The 16220-nt window shown below is 40.6% G+C and overlaps 1 long non-coding RNA gene across 2 annotated transcripts in view; it reads left to right on the forward strand.

Moving 5' to 3' along the window:
• Positions 1 to 12207, forward strand: part of LOC102146274 (uncharacterized) — a 47803-nt gene extending 35596 nt beyond the window's left edge. The window contains exon 4 of one of the 2 annotated variants that reach the window (XR_012432646.1): positions 8397 to 12207. This is a non-coding gene — a long non-coding RNA (uncharacterized lncRNA). The remainder of the gene's footprint in view (positions 1 to 8396) is intronic. The other variant, XR_275608.5, reaches the window with a different exon arrangement.
• Positions 12208 to 16220: the final 4013 nt, after the last annotated feature.

Raw genomic sequence — 16220 nt, forward strand, 5'->3', positions numbered from 1 at the left:
TGTTGTATTAAGCTGTCATGTGGTTGCAATCATACCTTTTAACTGCCATCAGAGGTAACTGTCAGCAACACCATATCTTCCCTCCAGTCTATTACAGCTTCAGTTCCCCAGGGCTCCATCCTGAGTCCAGGGCGATTTGTATGGTACACTAATGACCTGCTGATTCTCTGCACAAAAGCGAAATCATACGCTGTTCAGGCAACACAGTGATTCCACACAAAAGCAAAGGACTGTCTGGTGTCAAAATAATACCATACTCTTACTTTGATAAAGGTTTTTAAAACTGACTACAAGGTACTATTTGGTGGTAAAGTGTGTAGCAGAAATAATGTTTATTTAAATAACTAACAAATTGGCAGCAGGTTAATTTCAGGAGTGTGTGTGTATGTGTGAAAAGGATGCTATTTAGATAGCTATTTCTGTTCTGATATTTGGTTTTAATTTTGAAAGATATAGAAACTATTCAGATATTTCAGTTGGGTATTTATTTGTGTTGGTGATTATTAACATACATTTTAAATAACATGTCAAATTAAGGTTTTCTTAATAAGTTTTGAAAACATGTGATGAGCACGATACTGATCTATCTACCTGTTTTTCCAATGATTTATCTCTATGGTATGTCTTAATAAGCAGGTTTGAGGCTGTAGGGGTCAGGATAAGCCATGTCACTGCTCTATGTGTGTGTGCCTGCCTCATAGTGTCTCCCTTCTGAACCTAAAGTCACAGGAGGAACCTGAGCTGGCACTGGAAAACCATCCCAAATCCTACCCTGACCCTCTTTTGTCCTGCTCCCATACTCCTCTGGCTCTGCAGTGTGTGTATGTCTGTGTGTGTGTCTCTCTGTGTATGTATCTGTGTGTGTGTGTGTGTCTGTGTGTGTGTGTGTATATCTCTGTGTGTGTTTATATTGAATGGGTTGATTTTCCCTAGAGTATTTGTTGCTGAGTCATTTATCTGTTTAATGATAGAGAATAATTCCTGCTGAGACTCTGACCCAGATCCCAAAGCTTTATTCCAAGACTTGGCTTGTTTGCTTGTTCATTTGTCTATTCTTTCATTCATTCAGTTGATTATTTAAACTTGTTTTTATATACCAGCCACTATGCTGGGCACTGGGATGATAATGATGAAGAAGATTCAGTCTCAAATCTCAAGCCCCTTGTAGTCTTGTTGGAGCCAGTGATCAGTCAACTGGCAGTTACCCAATGCTTAACGGACTGTCAAGGATCCCTTGTCAACTCAATTCAAAAAAGGTTTAAAGAGAATGCGAATTGTAACACATTAGAAAATGAAGGTTACCCCACTAGACTGCAAGCTTGTTTAGGGCAAGAACTGAGTCACATCCCTAGAAATTATTCATAGCTCTGAGCACAGGAAGTGCATAGAGTATATGTTCTGTTAAATGTTGATTTTCTTTTTTTTTGGAGACAGAGTCTTGCTGTGTCACCCAGGCCGGAGTGCAGTGGCATGATCTCGGCTCACTGCAACCTCTGCCTCCCGGGTTAAAGTGATTCTCATGCCTCAGCTTTCCAAGTAGCTGGGATTACAGGTATGCATCACCATGCCCGGCTAATTTTTGTATTTTTAGTAGATACAAGGTTTTGCTATGTTGGCAAGGCTGGTCTCGAACTCCTGGCTTCAAGTTATCTGCCCGCCTTGGCCTCCCAAAGTGCTGGGATTATAGGTGTGAGCCAGGGGAGGCCCAACCTAAATGTTGTTAAATTTTTCAAGATGCCTAAGAAAAGAATCTTCAGGGCCGGGCGCGGTGGCTCAAGCCTGTAATCCCAGCACTTTGGGAGGCCGAGGCGGGCGGATCACAAGGTCAGGAGATCGAGACCACAGTGAAACCCCGTCTCTAGTAAAAATACAAAAAATTAGCCGGGCGCGGTGGCGGGCGCCTGTAGTCCCAGCTACTCAGGAGGCTGAGGCAGGAGAATGGCGGGAACCCGGGAGGCAGAGCTTGCAGTGAGCCGAGATCGCGCCACTGCACTCCAGCATGGGCAACAGCGTGAGACTCCGTCTCAAAAAAAAAAAAAGAAAAAAAAAAAGAAAAGAATCTTCAGCTATAAACAGTAAATTGCAGATGTTAAAAGTAGAGGCTTTGGTGTTAGTTGTGGCCTTGGCCTCTACCCATAGTTTAACTTAGTAACCAGTGACAGCTCCACCCCATCCAATTTATTAATCCATTTCAAAAGATATGTGTTTAACACCTATGATATGTCAGGGCACTACTAGGTGGGTGTAAATGTGAACAAGATAGAAACAGGATCTTTCCTCATGTAGTTCCCAGTTAGAGGGTATGGGGACCTCAGAACTGGCAGAGAGGATTTCAATAAAGTGTATTAAATTTTATGAGAGAAGAGAAGCTGTTGCATTGACTGCCTGAGGGGAGAGTTTAGGAGGTCAGGAAGAAGAGTGCTTCAGGCAAAAGAGACAAAGTGTGCAAAGACCTGGAAGTGAGAATGTGCAGGGTGCATTCTGGGGACTTTAATATATTAAGAGTCATTGCATTGTCACCTGAAATGAGAGGAGCTTGCAATAAGGCTGGGAAGGTGAGTAGGGACAGTTCCTGAAGGGCCTTGTAGGGAATGCTAAGTGGTTTGGACTCCCTCTTAAGAACAAAAGGAATTTATTGACTGGATTTGAGCAGGGCAGCACCATGATAAAATTTGCGTTTTAGAAAGATTACTTGAGTTACATAGTGAAAGGAGAATTGTAAAGGGTGAAATATCAGTTAGGAAGGCTTTTGCTGTAATCCGATTGGAAGGTCCATAGTCCAACAGTGTGGTATAGTGGAAAAATGCATAAGTTTGAGAATCCAACAAACCTTGGCTCTGAAACTTACTATCTAAGTGACTTTTAGCAAATAATCAATTTCAAATAGCCTCTACATTTTTTTTTTCTGCAAAATGGGGTAACTTTGCCTATCTAATGTGAGGCTTAAATGGAATACTGTATGTAAGATACCAAACATAACATGACATACTTCTAAACGACAGCCCTTTCCCATTGTTGTCAATGGATGTTACCTCCTCCTACCTCCTTGTATTTTTTCCCTTTTAATGTACACCTTGATGCTTTTCAATAGGATATATTGTTACTGTTATTGTTGGTCCTCTATCTCTGCACTGTGTGTGTGGTAGAGGCTTTTCCTTTTTGCTTCTGCCTTCTTGACTACTGCAGCTCTCCCAGAATGCTCCGAGCTGTCACAAGGTTACTTCTGGAAAAGTCCATTCTGTTGAATGCTTTATTCCGATTTGGATGATGTTACAAGCAATGAAAACCAAGCCTGGTGAGGGCTAAAATCCTTGCTCCCTTCCCTTCAGGGTCTTGCTGGTAACTGCTTTCTCCTCCTCATGCCCTCGGAATGCAGCTTTGGTGTTATCTTTGGCACTCCTCAGGGCTGCTTCTCAAGCACTTGTGGAGAGAGAACTTTGTATATTTTACAGATTAGACCTTATTTTCACTCTGAGAATATTCCAGAATCCTGTCATATTTTTCTTTCTGACATCTCTAAGACTCATCTTTTCCTGTGAGTTTCCAATCACTAAAATCCTTCCCCATATTTTGGTCTTCTTTTTCTTCTACTCCTCATAAATGCCTCCATTGTGGTCTCTATTCTTGAGTTCAGTCTCTGTTAAAGCAATCTTCTTGGTGCCTTCATTACAACATCTTTTTAAAATGCCTTCACTGGTTTCTTTCATCTGCATTAAATACGGACATTAGGGACCTTCACTGTTCTTCACTGGTTGATTGTTTTTTTCCCTGCTGGCTTTCCATATTTCTTCTTAATTTCTTAATACCTGAACTCTTTTATGTTTTCTTTATTTCCCTCATTCACTTTTGTTTTCCTAGGCAGTTTTAGAGCTGTCTCTTCGCCAGCCAAGAACATTTTCTTTCCCTTTCATATGCCAAACCCAGCCTCTAACAAGTTGTATCCTGTAACCCTTCTGTATTTCTCTCATAGTGTTCTTCCTCACATTTGCTAATATCTCCCTCTTCCTTATGATAGTCTTTAAAAAAAAAAATCAAGGGACTACCAGTATATCTATCTGATAGAGTATATGCGTGCCCCCTTTTGATATAGTCATATCTATCATCTATCAGGGAAGATCTTTGCTATTAGTTGTTGACTTGAGTACATGCTCTTGCCTCCATTGGTACTACCTTAGTTTGGGGCTGACAGTTACCTCCCAGTTGGTCTCACTGCCTTGGCTATCTTTCCTGGTTATTCTACCTTCACATCGTCGTCAGAGATGTCTGTGATCTGGTCCCTTTCCCTTCTTAAAACAGAACAGCAAAGCTCTGGCTTTCCCTGGCCTAGAAAATAAAGTTCCACTTCCTTAGGTGTGCATCAAGAGTCTTCAGACCCTGGCTCCTCCTTACTGTTCCTGACTCACCCTGTTACTTTTCACCCCAAATTCTAAATCCCAGTCACATAGAACTGCCTTTGAGGAGGCAATTTACTATGTGTTGAAGTCAAGTGTTCTGCTATAGACCAATATAGTCTGCAGAATTCTTTACTATCTTTTAAAAGCGAAAAAGATTTTCTGTAAAGATATGTTTTTCTGGCTTTATCTCAGAAAATATAGCAACACTGTACTGCACACCCACCCAGCGGTGGAGGTTTAGAGTGGAATGGGGAAGTCCTGTTGGGTGAAGCGGCTCTCTCTCCAATTTGCCATAGTTTCTGCACTGCTGTTTGCATCCTCAACATTCAGGCAAAGCATCATTTGCCATTTATCACTGATCTCGTGCTTTGTTTTATCCCCTAGTATTAGGAGAAAATTTACCACATGTCTATAGATGAATCAAAGATGAGTCAATACTGCTTTGTATTTCAAGGTGTGCTATATGGGGCCCACTTGACACTATCATTGTCCTGCTCCTGCAGACATCTGAGTTGGATCTCTGACCGAGCAGCTTAGCACTAAGGGTCTGTGTTTAAGTTCTGGCTCCACCACTTACTAGCTGTGTGGTTTGGGGCAATTTACTTAAACATTCTCTGCCTTGGTTTTCACATCTATAAATCGAGAACGATTTATGGAAAGTGCTCAATACATCTCAGCTACATTATTGCCACCATTATGATTATTCTACTTTCTGCAAATCTAATGATAAGAATGACAGATCTTTGAGGGACATGGTTTGGGGCAAGGTTTGGGGCAGGGGTCTTTTGGTGCCTATTAAGCCACATATCCCTAGCTATCAGTTTTGCCACTTAATAGCTGTGGACTGGTCAAGTTATTTAATTTCACTATGGCTTCGTGTTGTCATATTTAAAATGTTAGTGATAACAGTATAATCATAACAATATCTACATCTTTGGCAGTGATGTCTCATCTGAGATAACCATGTACTGAGCCAGCCATGTACTGTGTGTAATGAATGTCTATCTGCCACATAATAAGTACAAGTGAATGGTAGTTATTATTGTCATTGACTGCCCTGCCTCTTGCCCAGGGGTCATCACCCAGTAGTTGTGAGGACCCAGGGAGCCAGGTCAGCCACCTGTATGTTTTATGTGTTACTTACGCATGGGCTTTTCAAAAATTGAGACGTAATTCATATACCATAAAATTCACCCTCTTATAGTGTACAATCCAGTGGTTTTCAGTACAGTCAGAAAGTTGTACAGTCATTACCGCTAATTCCAGAATGTCTTCATCACCTCCAAAAGGAAACTCCACACCTATTAGCAGTCGTTCCCCATTCCACTTTCCCCCAATCCTCCACAACCATTAATCTATTTTCTATCTCTATGGATTTGCCTGTTCTAGACATTCCATATAAATGGTTTAAATGGAATCATATGATACATGGCTGGACATGGGCCTTTTTTTTTTTTTTTTTTTTTTTCCCCTGTGTGTTTTCCTGAGGAGTAAAGCTGCACCCTTTCCCAGAAAACAGATTTCTATTGGGAACATGAAGGAGGCCCTAAGTAGGAAGTTTCAAGTAGGAAGACAGCATAGGCCATGACTGAGCTGAGAGGAACAAAACCAAATAGACTTAGATTCTAGGGGCCAATGTGAGTAGGTTAAGAATTTAGAGGAGCAGCAAACCATTAATATAAAGAAGCAACCAAGCTAGATTCCCTCAAATTCTTTGCAGCCTGACCCTTAACATATTCTGAGAATCTCAAATATCCACCTGTGGACTGCCTGCCTTAGATTTACCTCACAGCTGGCAAAAAAGACACATTCTGGACTCTTCCTCAGGCTTACTGAATGAGAATCCCAGGGTGGAGGTTGAGGAACCAGGAAAGATGGTTCTGCCAGGAAGTGGATTTAGAGATTGTTGAGTTACATTGGGCAAGCTTATATGACATGGATATGGATCTGTGTTGTGTTTCATCCTCAACAACACTGCTCTGTAATGTGGGTGTTCTTTTTAAGTGTATGTGTCTGATCTTTTTGGTAGAGTTTTTACAACTAGGGCTTACTTTTCTTTGCCCATCTTAGCCCCCCTGCACAGTCTTATACAAAGTAGGGGCTCAGCACATATTGGGAGATTGGTTACATAGGAGGCTTGAAGGCATCACTTGGATATTGCCAGACCCAAAGCCACTAAGGTCAACAGGTCTAAGAGGAGACCTTTCTGGCCCATTCTAAGCATTCTTTGTTTGAGATTTCAAGGCTGGTGTTTGTTTTCAGGGCTCTGACTTGTGACCCAGTGGTCAGGAGCCCTTTGATGTTTGGGTTCCAGAGGATGTCCCCAGAGCAGTCCCTCTCAGCCCTCTGTGCAGTGCTGGTAGGTAGGGGGGTGGTTTCTATATCTGGAAGATCCCATGGAGCTTGTTAACATGTAGATACCTGTGCCTCACCCCAGACCCACTGAATCAAATTGTTGTCTAGGGAGAGGAAATTGCTACCCAGATACTACCCAAATACTACTGTAGAGTTTGAGGGGTATGATCTTCTGCCTGTGTCTGGAGCACAGTGTGTTATGCTCATGGGGATTTACCTGGATAGGGCTAGGGACTGGGTCTTGGGAGATCTGGGCTCAGTACTGGCCCTACCCTTTGGTTAGTCTCTATGGGACACTGTGCAAGCCACTCATCTTTCACTTTGCTTCTTTGTAGAGTGAAGGATTTGGACTAGGGGAGACACCAGCAATGCAGACATGATCACTGATATCTGTAGGAGGATTCTCTATGAATCCGGGTGTCAGTTCTAAAGGACCCAGCTCTTCTGTGTGCTTTGAGGACAGAATTGTCTTCTAAGACTGGGGTTAGTAGCTGTTCAGTATCATCGGAGGCCAAGTTGCCTAAGCCCACTGTTTGGAGGTTTGATGGTTGGCATGGGATGGTGGTGACATTAAACAAGAAGCGTGGAAAGGCCCTGCTCTTTCCTTTTTCACTTGTCCCTTCCTTCTCTCTCTATATTTTTCACATTCCAGTAATTAAGAGTTTTATGTACACAAGCTCCATTTATAAACTGCAGATACCTCATGGGAGTGTGAAAGTCACCAATTGTTATTTTTTTCTTTCTTTCTTTCTTTTGTACTGTCTTATGGTGCTGATAAAGTCAAATTAACCAGTTGTTCATACCCTAGTATCAAATACTCAATTCTAGCCATTGGAAGACTTTCTATTTAACTGCTTTCTGTTGCATTAAAGAAATTAGAGTGGGTGGATAAAGGCACATGGATGCTGGGCTCCTGGTTCCTGAGGAAGGGAACAGAGGGACCCACCTATGTGGGGATGGCGGTCAAAGACAGCCATTGATTTGGTGGTTTTGCTAGTACTCTGATAATGGTGCTATCGCCATCATTTTTGATGTTTTTGGTAGAAATTCCCTAAAGCAGTGATGCTTCATTTAGACCATCTTTGGGTGAGATTATTATCATCCTATCTTATTTTGTTAAAGACTCTGGGTATCAATCATACTGATTGCCCAGGAACTGGCTAAGGCTTTGGTTACTATACTTCTAATTTTTCATGGGAGCTGAAATCTCAGTTTGTCCCCAGATATTGTTATTTATTGAACTCTCACTTAGGTTGCATAATTGCTGTTCCATTCAGGTCAGTGCTGTGCAATATCGTAGGGGAAGAAGCATCTTCTTTGCTCTTGATTCTCTGTGCTCTCTCTCCTTTTCCCCTAGTCCATGTATTCTACATGCTTTATGCATGCAGATTTACTCGCATTTACTTGTATTTAGTTGCAATTATAGTTTTTCTTTTTTCTTTGGTACAACAAAATTAATGAAGGAACAGAGAATCCTTAGGCATAATTTGTGTGTTCCTGTAGTCTCTGCCCCATTGTCTGGAAAACCACAGACTTCATTTAGGTGCCAATGAATCCGTCATCAGGCTTTGGGTAAAGCATGCATTTACCAAGATCCTTACTTGAGCAGTGGTTTAGCTTTTTAATCTTTTGTTTATAATTTTACAGTTGCTGAGACAAAGGAAAACCCACTCCCTTGGAGGAGCATGACCTTTTCCTGTATTGCTTCCCACTGCTGTTGTTGAGCTCCTTGGACCCTGACTCCTGGACACCATCATCAAGAAGACTTTATGGATGGGCTATCCACCCACTGAGAGAAGAGGAGCATCAGCTACAGTTTCTCTCTAGATTGCCTTCTTCATTTTGAGTAATGACTGTCAGCAGGGTCAGATTAAAGACAAAACAACTGGACAATTGCTTGGAGGACTAAACTATAAGGGCACTAACATATCAATAGTATGCTAACACATCCATGGAAAATATATTTACCAGCCCTTCTCTCAGGGAGGAGTCTGTGTGGAGTTGGAAGGAATAGTCTGTTAAATTCCTTAGGGGTAGAAAGTAGGGCATACTCAGAATGTAGAGGAGCATGCTGTTTGACTTCAGGGTTTCTGTTTTTCTTACTAGGATATATAAAACAAGGACTCTGGCTAGATTGTTTATGACCACAGAGGGTAGGCTGAGTGCTCCCATGATCTTCCTGCTTGATTCTTGCCCCTACAGACCTCAGCCTTTCCTCTAATAAAGATTGAACAAGTAGTGGTCTGAGGGAGACACCAATTCATTACCCTACATGTCTCTTCTTTGCACTCTAGGGCTTTGATAATAAAGACACTGGCAGACTATCTATCTTCCATTTCTATAATGTGAGCCCTTAGGGAGTCTTCGTTCACTTGCGGGTGACAGTCATTGCTCACAGAGTAGTTCAAGTCAAATGGAACTTGAACTCTTTGCCTATGGGCCTGGTGGTCAGACTCTGTGTTGAGTTCATTAGATTATTGGAAACACAAGGTAGAGCTGGGCCCTTCAAAAATATTTGGCTGAAGGATGACATTGCTGGTTATTTGTAGATAAAGCCATCATGGAACATGCTTGGAATTATGAAATATGGAACTGGTGGTCATGTTTAATAATACAACTAATAGTTAAGTAACTACTGGATACTGTAGAGACTTAGAAGCAAGACAGACATGGTTCCTGCCCCCATGGAGCTTACACTGTAGCTTTCCCTTAGGTATGAAAAACAGTGGCTACAACTAATAAATGGTCATAAAGATATCATTGAGCCAGTGTTCCAGTTATTAGAATAATTCCTATTTCCTTAATCATGCCTATTGATCATGTTCTATAAGCCTGCATTCTATAAATGGCCTGTAAGCATGGGCTGTTTCCCCCCAGCAAGTTGTACAAAGTTCTGTGGTACCAGGCAAAGGGCTTAAGGTTAGCAGGGTCTCTGGGGAAGGACATATGAAGTGACTTGGGTCAGGAAACAGGAAGGGATAGGTTTCAAGAACAGCTATCGCTTCTGTTCTATATAGAAAACTGCAGGATGAAAAATGCTGGGCCCCAGCATTTTTGAGACCTGGGTGTTAGTTTGTGTTCTAATACTAACAAGCTATGTGACTGTGGGTAAGTCATTTCACATTCCACTTGGATGCCTCTTGAGTGACTCCAGGCCTCTCCAGCTCTAAAACATTAAGATCAGGCCCTATGCTACAGCTGGCCTTATGTAATTCTCCTGTTTCTACACTGTTAGGTCAAATCAATCTTCAATAGTTACTTGATTGTTGTTACTTTTTTCTGAAGCGGGTGTTTTACCAGTGTTTCAGGATACAGTGAGTCTGCTTCTTCCCTTTGGAGTTAGGAAGGTTGTAGCAATATACACTGTAGAGCTTATGGAAGCTTTTTTCCTTCCTTTTTTCCCCCTTACCTTTCTCCCGCTCCTTCCCTTCCTCAAACATTTCTATTGAGCATATACCATTGCCATGTACCAGGTGTGTGCTAGGTTTGGAGATACAAGGTAAACCTGAGAGTTTCCCAGACTCCAGGAGACAAAACCCTTATTTCTTTCATCTGCTGGCTTTCTCTTTGGAAAGAATCAACGATGTCCCAGGGGAGTGTGCCCATGTCCCAGGGTAACCAACTACAGACAGATGCCCCAATCTACTCAAGCAACTTTTAGAGTGCCTTGAGATACACATCAGCTAATTATTCGGGGCTGGGCATGATGCTGTACACCTGTAGTCACAGCACTTTGGGTGGCTGAGGCAGCAGATTGCTTGAGCTCAGGAATTCAAGACTAGACTAGAGAACATGGCAAAACCCCAGCTCTACAAAAACATACAAAAATTAGCTGCGTGTGGTGGCCCCTGACCGTAGTACAAGCTACTCAGGAGACTGAGGTGGGAGAATTGCTTGAGCCTGTGAGGTCGAGACTGCAGTGAGCTGAGATCATGCCATTGCACTCCAGCCTGGGTGACATAGGGAGACCCTGTCTTAAAAAAAAAAAAAAAAAAAAAAAAAAGATAATCATTCAGTCCTAGTGTCATTGTGAAAAGATCTGTCTTCAGATATAAGGAAGAAACAATCTTTTATTTCTTAGGATAAATCTGTAGAAGGACCTCCAGACAGTGAAGGCCACTGACTACTTTATACTCTGTAACCCATCCCTTCCCTGGTAGGAAGGACTACTTTCTAAACTTACAAAGTACCTCTCAGCAAATAGACATTTTTATGTATACTGTGATTCTTACATCCCTATGGGTGGTGACTTCTTTAAAAAGGAAAGGAAAAAGCCTAATCAGACAAAAAGATGTTGCTATTAATTCTTACCCTATTGTGAATCCTATATAAGCAAATTTGTATCTATGTTTTTTCCAACATTAGCAGATCTATTTGATGTATATCTCTGAGTGTAGAAAATATTTTATGGAAAAATCAATCTATGGAATTTCAAATTCGGAATTGCTGATACACACTATTTGGTTTCAGAATTTTATCCTAGGACATAGTATTAGGGATTTCAATTTCTGGCTTAAATGGTAGAATTAATTACTCTTAACTCTTAATTTTACTTCTGAGTTGAGGTCAAGGAACAGGCAGACACCTCCAGTTAACGTCTATACCTCTCCATGGCCAAGAACTTTAATTTTCTCATTTTCAGTTTTGTAGATGTACATCGTTACTAAATGGATTGATTAGTATTTTATCTCCTCTCCTTGTCCTTACTTTCCCTCTGGTAAATATGTTATAAACAGTGTAAGGCTCATAAGATAGAATAGCTGGTAGGACTTAGAAGAGAAACATAATTCACATAAATGGAAATAACTCAAATAACTGGAACTTAGGAGAGAAACTGGACTAAGAAGAGAAACATAACTCACATGAATGGAAAATTGGCCCTGGAATAATTGACAACATATTCAAGTATTTTAGTTCAGTGTCACTCTCATTAAGAAGAAGAGAATCAGTAAATCTATGTGACTCTAAACATTTTAATGAAAAGAGGACTATTCTGTCAATCATCTCACATTTTAAAATATCTGAATATTGGCCATTGTAAAGACAAAACATACAGATGATGGACTTGTCTTTCTACCTCTCATTTGCATGGTTTGGAGCATTGTACCTCCAGCCATTGACTCTAAGGCAATTTATATTTGCTTCCTCTTCCCTCTTGAGAGAAAACAAAAATCTTATTTTTCCAAGCAATTAAAACTCTTCTGCTTCAGCTAGGATGAAAGAATTAGGAGTTATGTATCCTTGTATCTAATTGCATGTTTCATCTTTCTTGTTTTAATGATTGACAGAAAACTAATAAACTGAGACATCTTTGAATCAAGGTTGAATGTACTCTCTTGGTGGCCCCATTGCTAATTTGTTTGACTATTTTGCAGGATTTCTTACTCTGTAATGGAAAGGTTTATTAAATATGAGGGGTGCAAAGCTTTCTGAATACTAATGAACTTATTTGCCAAAATTTAAATGTTCTTCTTGTCAGTGAAAGTCTGTCTCTCTTAACAGGATCCAAATTGAATAATGAAGAAAATTAGACTCTATTGTACCCTCAGGAGAAATCGTGGTGAATCGTAATAGAATACAGAGGGGGAAAGGGGTCACATTATAGAAAAAAAGAGTAGATAATTTGGATTATTAAAAAAGGGATTAACTCAGGAAAACTATTCTTTTCAAAGAAATGTACTAATCATCATTCAGTGAGCAGGATTTCCCACTGCACAAGCATCTATACCTTTGGCCAGTGTAGAATGAGAGTAAGGTCATAATCATATGGAGATGCATGCTAGGTTTCAGCGGTTACAATTTACTAACCCCATTCCCATATGAGACTTTTATATGCCGTGATGGAATGGGAAAATCAATAAGCTTGGAAAAGGAGCACTCTTCTTCAGGGAAGTTCAATGGGAGATAGGTTGAGTTGGGGAAATTGTCCCAGTTCTTCCTTTAAGCATGAAATGAGGCTGTCCCTTTGTATATTTGCTTCCATTGTCTTGGTGTTATCACTGATAAAGTCAGTGATCATGATGCTTTTGCCTTGGCAGCACCTGGGGGCACTGGAGGAGCCAGGTAGCTGTACTCGTGGCCAGGAAGGCAGGCTGCCAGAACTTCAGCAGCCACACAAGTGGCCAAACATGGTCAGGAACCAAAGTAGTGTGTGTATGGAGTGAAATGAAGTGATGAGGGGAAAGTGAAGGAGGATATAAAGGTGGGGTTGTCCAAAGATGGGAGTTCATCCCTGTCCTGCACTTGAAATAGGAAGGCATGGGCTGGAAGAGGATTAGGTGAGGAAGGATCCTGAAGTAGAGAAAATAAAGGGAAGACTGCATGCCTTCAGTGTTTGCTAAAATTAATTTACCTGAGATTTCAGGAGGAGGAAAGAAAGATCAAGAGAAAGGAAAAACAGCCTCAAAGCCTGTGAAAGTTGAAAAACACAATATAAACAAAAATTTTTTAAAGCTAAAATTATGCTCTTCTAAGAAAAGAGGCTGGACACTAACAGAAAGCTTGATGACAGCAGGATTTGTATTTAGTGGTTTATTTAGATCCCTAAGAGAAAAGGCTTATGTGACATAGATTCGTAAGATACAAATGTGTCTTTGGCTGACTATGATACCAGGCTTCACTCCCAAAGGAGAAAAGGAGTGGTCAGCGCATCTCAGATTAACACCAACCAACTGTGCAGTATTTCATTTGAGAATGCATTTCGTTGTATTATCCATGATTAAATAAAAAGAGACCTAGTGTATTTGATTGCTTCTGTGACAAGGCTTGAGAATTACAGACCTAGGTTTCCCTCTGGGAATGATCATTGGATTTTTAAAATTAAGTAAATGGAAGGAGATTAAGATATATCTCCATCATTTCAAATCATGATCTGCACCTTTGGAAACAAAGAGGAAGCTGGAAAGTGGGAAGGTGAGGTAGGTGTGCAAGAATGGGGAAAAGGATGCTGCAAGCCAAATAAGACTGTACAATTTCTGAGAAAATTAAATGAACAATAGAGTTTGAAAGATAAGTGGATAACAAGGAATATGAGATAATAAGATATTTAAAAATAGCAAATTACTTGGGAAAGTGAGGATGAATGATGGTAGATGGTTAAGGGATTTGGGACGGCAAGGAAGGGAAGAGATGACTGGGGTGGGAAAGAAAACATGATTAATGGCTGTAAAAGGGCAAGTTTGGACTCGCGATGGCATATCTTCCCAAACTTTGGAGAATGTGCACAACTTAGTAATAAAGAAGGAAAAGATTAAAAGAGGTCATGGTTAACATGAAATTGTGAGGACAACAGAGGAAGCAATAAGCAAATGCCTCAGGAATGAAAGCATTTCTAGAGAAATGTACTAGTCTATGTTCTTCATTTATGAGCAGAATAGTTTTCATCTACTTTTTAATAAAAGGTTAATGTATAAAATGAATGCTGTTAAAGGAAAGAAAAGCTAAACATTATCAGGAAAGTTGAAGAAAAGATTGCACCTAGAACAACTGAAGTAAACCAGCAAACCTGTTTTTCAGCCTTTTCTATAAAATTTTGAAATTCATCATCTTAATGAAAGAACTGGAAATAGATTTTCCAAATAGAAATGTGGGTAATGATAAGGGAGGAAGTTTTAGCAGTTAGAAATATTTTAGAATGCATTCTTTTACATTTTTCCCCATAAAAATGAGAGGAAGCTAAAAAACTTATGGGTATTGCTTTAAACACTTTGGATAAGAGGATTTGTAGCAATGTAAGGTTATTGTTAGTAGTAGAAATAACAATAATTTTTTTTTAAATATTAGTATTTGGAGCAGGACTAAATACCAGTGATCATCCTTTTTGGTTTCTTGTGTTTGTGTAGAGATTCCATTCAGCCAGACAGTACCAGACCTCCTTCAGAGGGAAGCTGATGAAGTAATTTAGGTGGAAAGGTTTAATGAGATAATGATGCTAAGGCCAGTTAACATCTAATAAGAACATAACCACGAGGGATGATATTGTTGCTTATTAATTATAATGATTCAGAGGAAAGAGACAAGGTGGCACTCATTTAGCAGAGAGTACTCATGAGTAAGGCTGTTTTCCCAAAGGAGAAGTGTTGCAGTTAGAGTTAGAAGTAGGCCAAGATTTAGCAGAGTATGAAATTTATGGCCATTGGGTTATACTAGCAACCACAGAACTGAAGGCCAAGCAGGAGGTAACAGATGCCTTTCTGATGGTGGCCAGGGATGGAGTGGAGACTGCTGTGGTTGCTGGGCCATGCACGGAGGCAGACTCCAGGCTGAGTTTTGGGAGCTGTCTGCTTGCCTTAGATTCCACAGTGGTCATTCGTGGGCAGACAGGCAGGTGTCCAGAACTGGACTGGATGTGCTTCCAGTTCTGTGACCTTCCCCTCCACTCCACAGGGTCGGGTGAGTCAGACCCAAGGATAGCTATTCAGTCAGTATTGGCGCCCAGCTTTGTTGAGGGAGCCCAGAAGATCCTTTGGTCCTGTTTTTAGAGGCACAGACCTAGCTGTTATCTGTTGAATTGCATTTATGATTCCTTGGTGTTAGTCACTAACCACATTCCGCTTCCTGAATTCACTGTGGGTCTGGTCACCTCCATGTTTGCCCAGGACGGCAGAACTGTAGTATAAATTTACTGCAGACACACTAATGTCCATATTAGTCAGGTGAGCAGGAATAGAGAATTCGAGGAAGAAACAGCCATGTGAAAAAAAACATGGCGCTTTTGGAAATCTTGTGACTCCTCAAGGCAGGCATAGAAGCTTGAAATAGGACTAGCCTGGGGAAGTTAATTTGGGGCTCGGTAAGGAATATAAAAACTCTGCTCCTTATTCAGCACCTTTTTCCAATATGGGTCTCTCTCTGAGTCCTGGATCCTAGGCTATTGCTGACTCCTTTCTTGGGTCTTTGGATGCCACCTCTGCAATGATAGGGAGGGGTTTTCTATCCTTCTTGTGTAGTTAATTTTATTGGCTGAATGAGGATCACCTCACAGGATTTTTCTTGTTCTATGTAATAATGTCACTGACCCCTGAAATAGAAAGGAAATAATATTCTCATCATTAGCTTTTCAAAGCAAGTATATTTTATTTTATTAAATGCGTGGTTTTAGAGAGGAAAGAAGTGACAAGCGCTAGACTAGAAGATGGAAGATATAGGTCTAGTCCTGACTCATGCCTATCAGCTCTGTCACGTTGGACAAGTCTCATGCCTTTCAGAGCCTCAGTTTCTGCATTCATAAAATGAGGGGTTATTGAGGGTAAAGTTTATGATTAAAAAGCCATGTCCAGCTTTAAAATTATGTATTTATGCATATATGTTTGTACAGATCCTACATCCATTAAACTTTTATGAGAGAATTAATTGATAAACCCATATGAGAACAGATAATTCCTTAAATTTGTAGTTCAAAGTGGACAGTTGAGGTCAGAGTTACCAAGGAACCAGTGCCATAACTATTGAGTACTAACTATGTGGCAGGTT

This window comes from Macaca fascicularis, chromosome 3 (assembly GCF_037993035.2).
Source record: "Macaca fascicularis isolate 582-1 chromosome 3, T2T-MFA8v1.1".
In the NCBI taxonomy this organism is placed as follows: domain Eukaryota; kingdom Metazoa; phylum Chordata; class Mammalia; order Primates; family Cercopithecidae; genus Macaca; species Macaca fascicularis.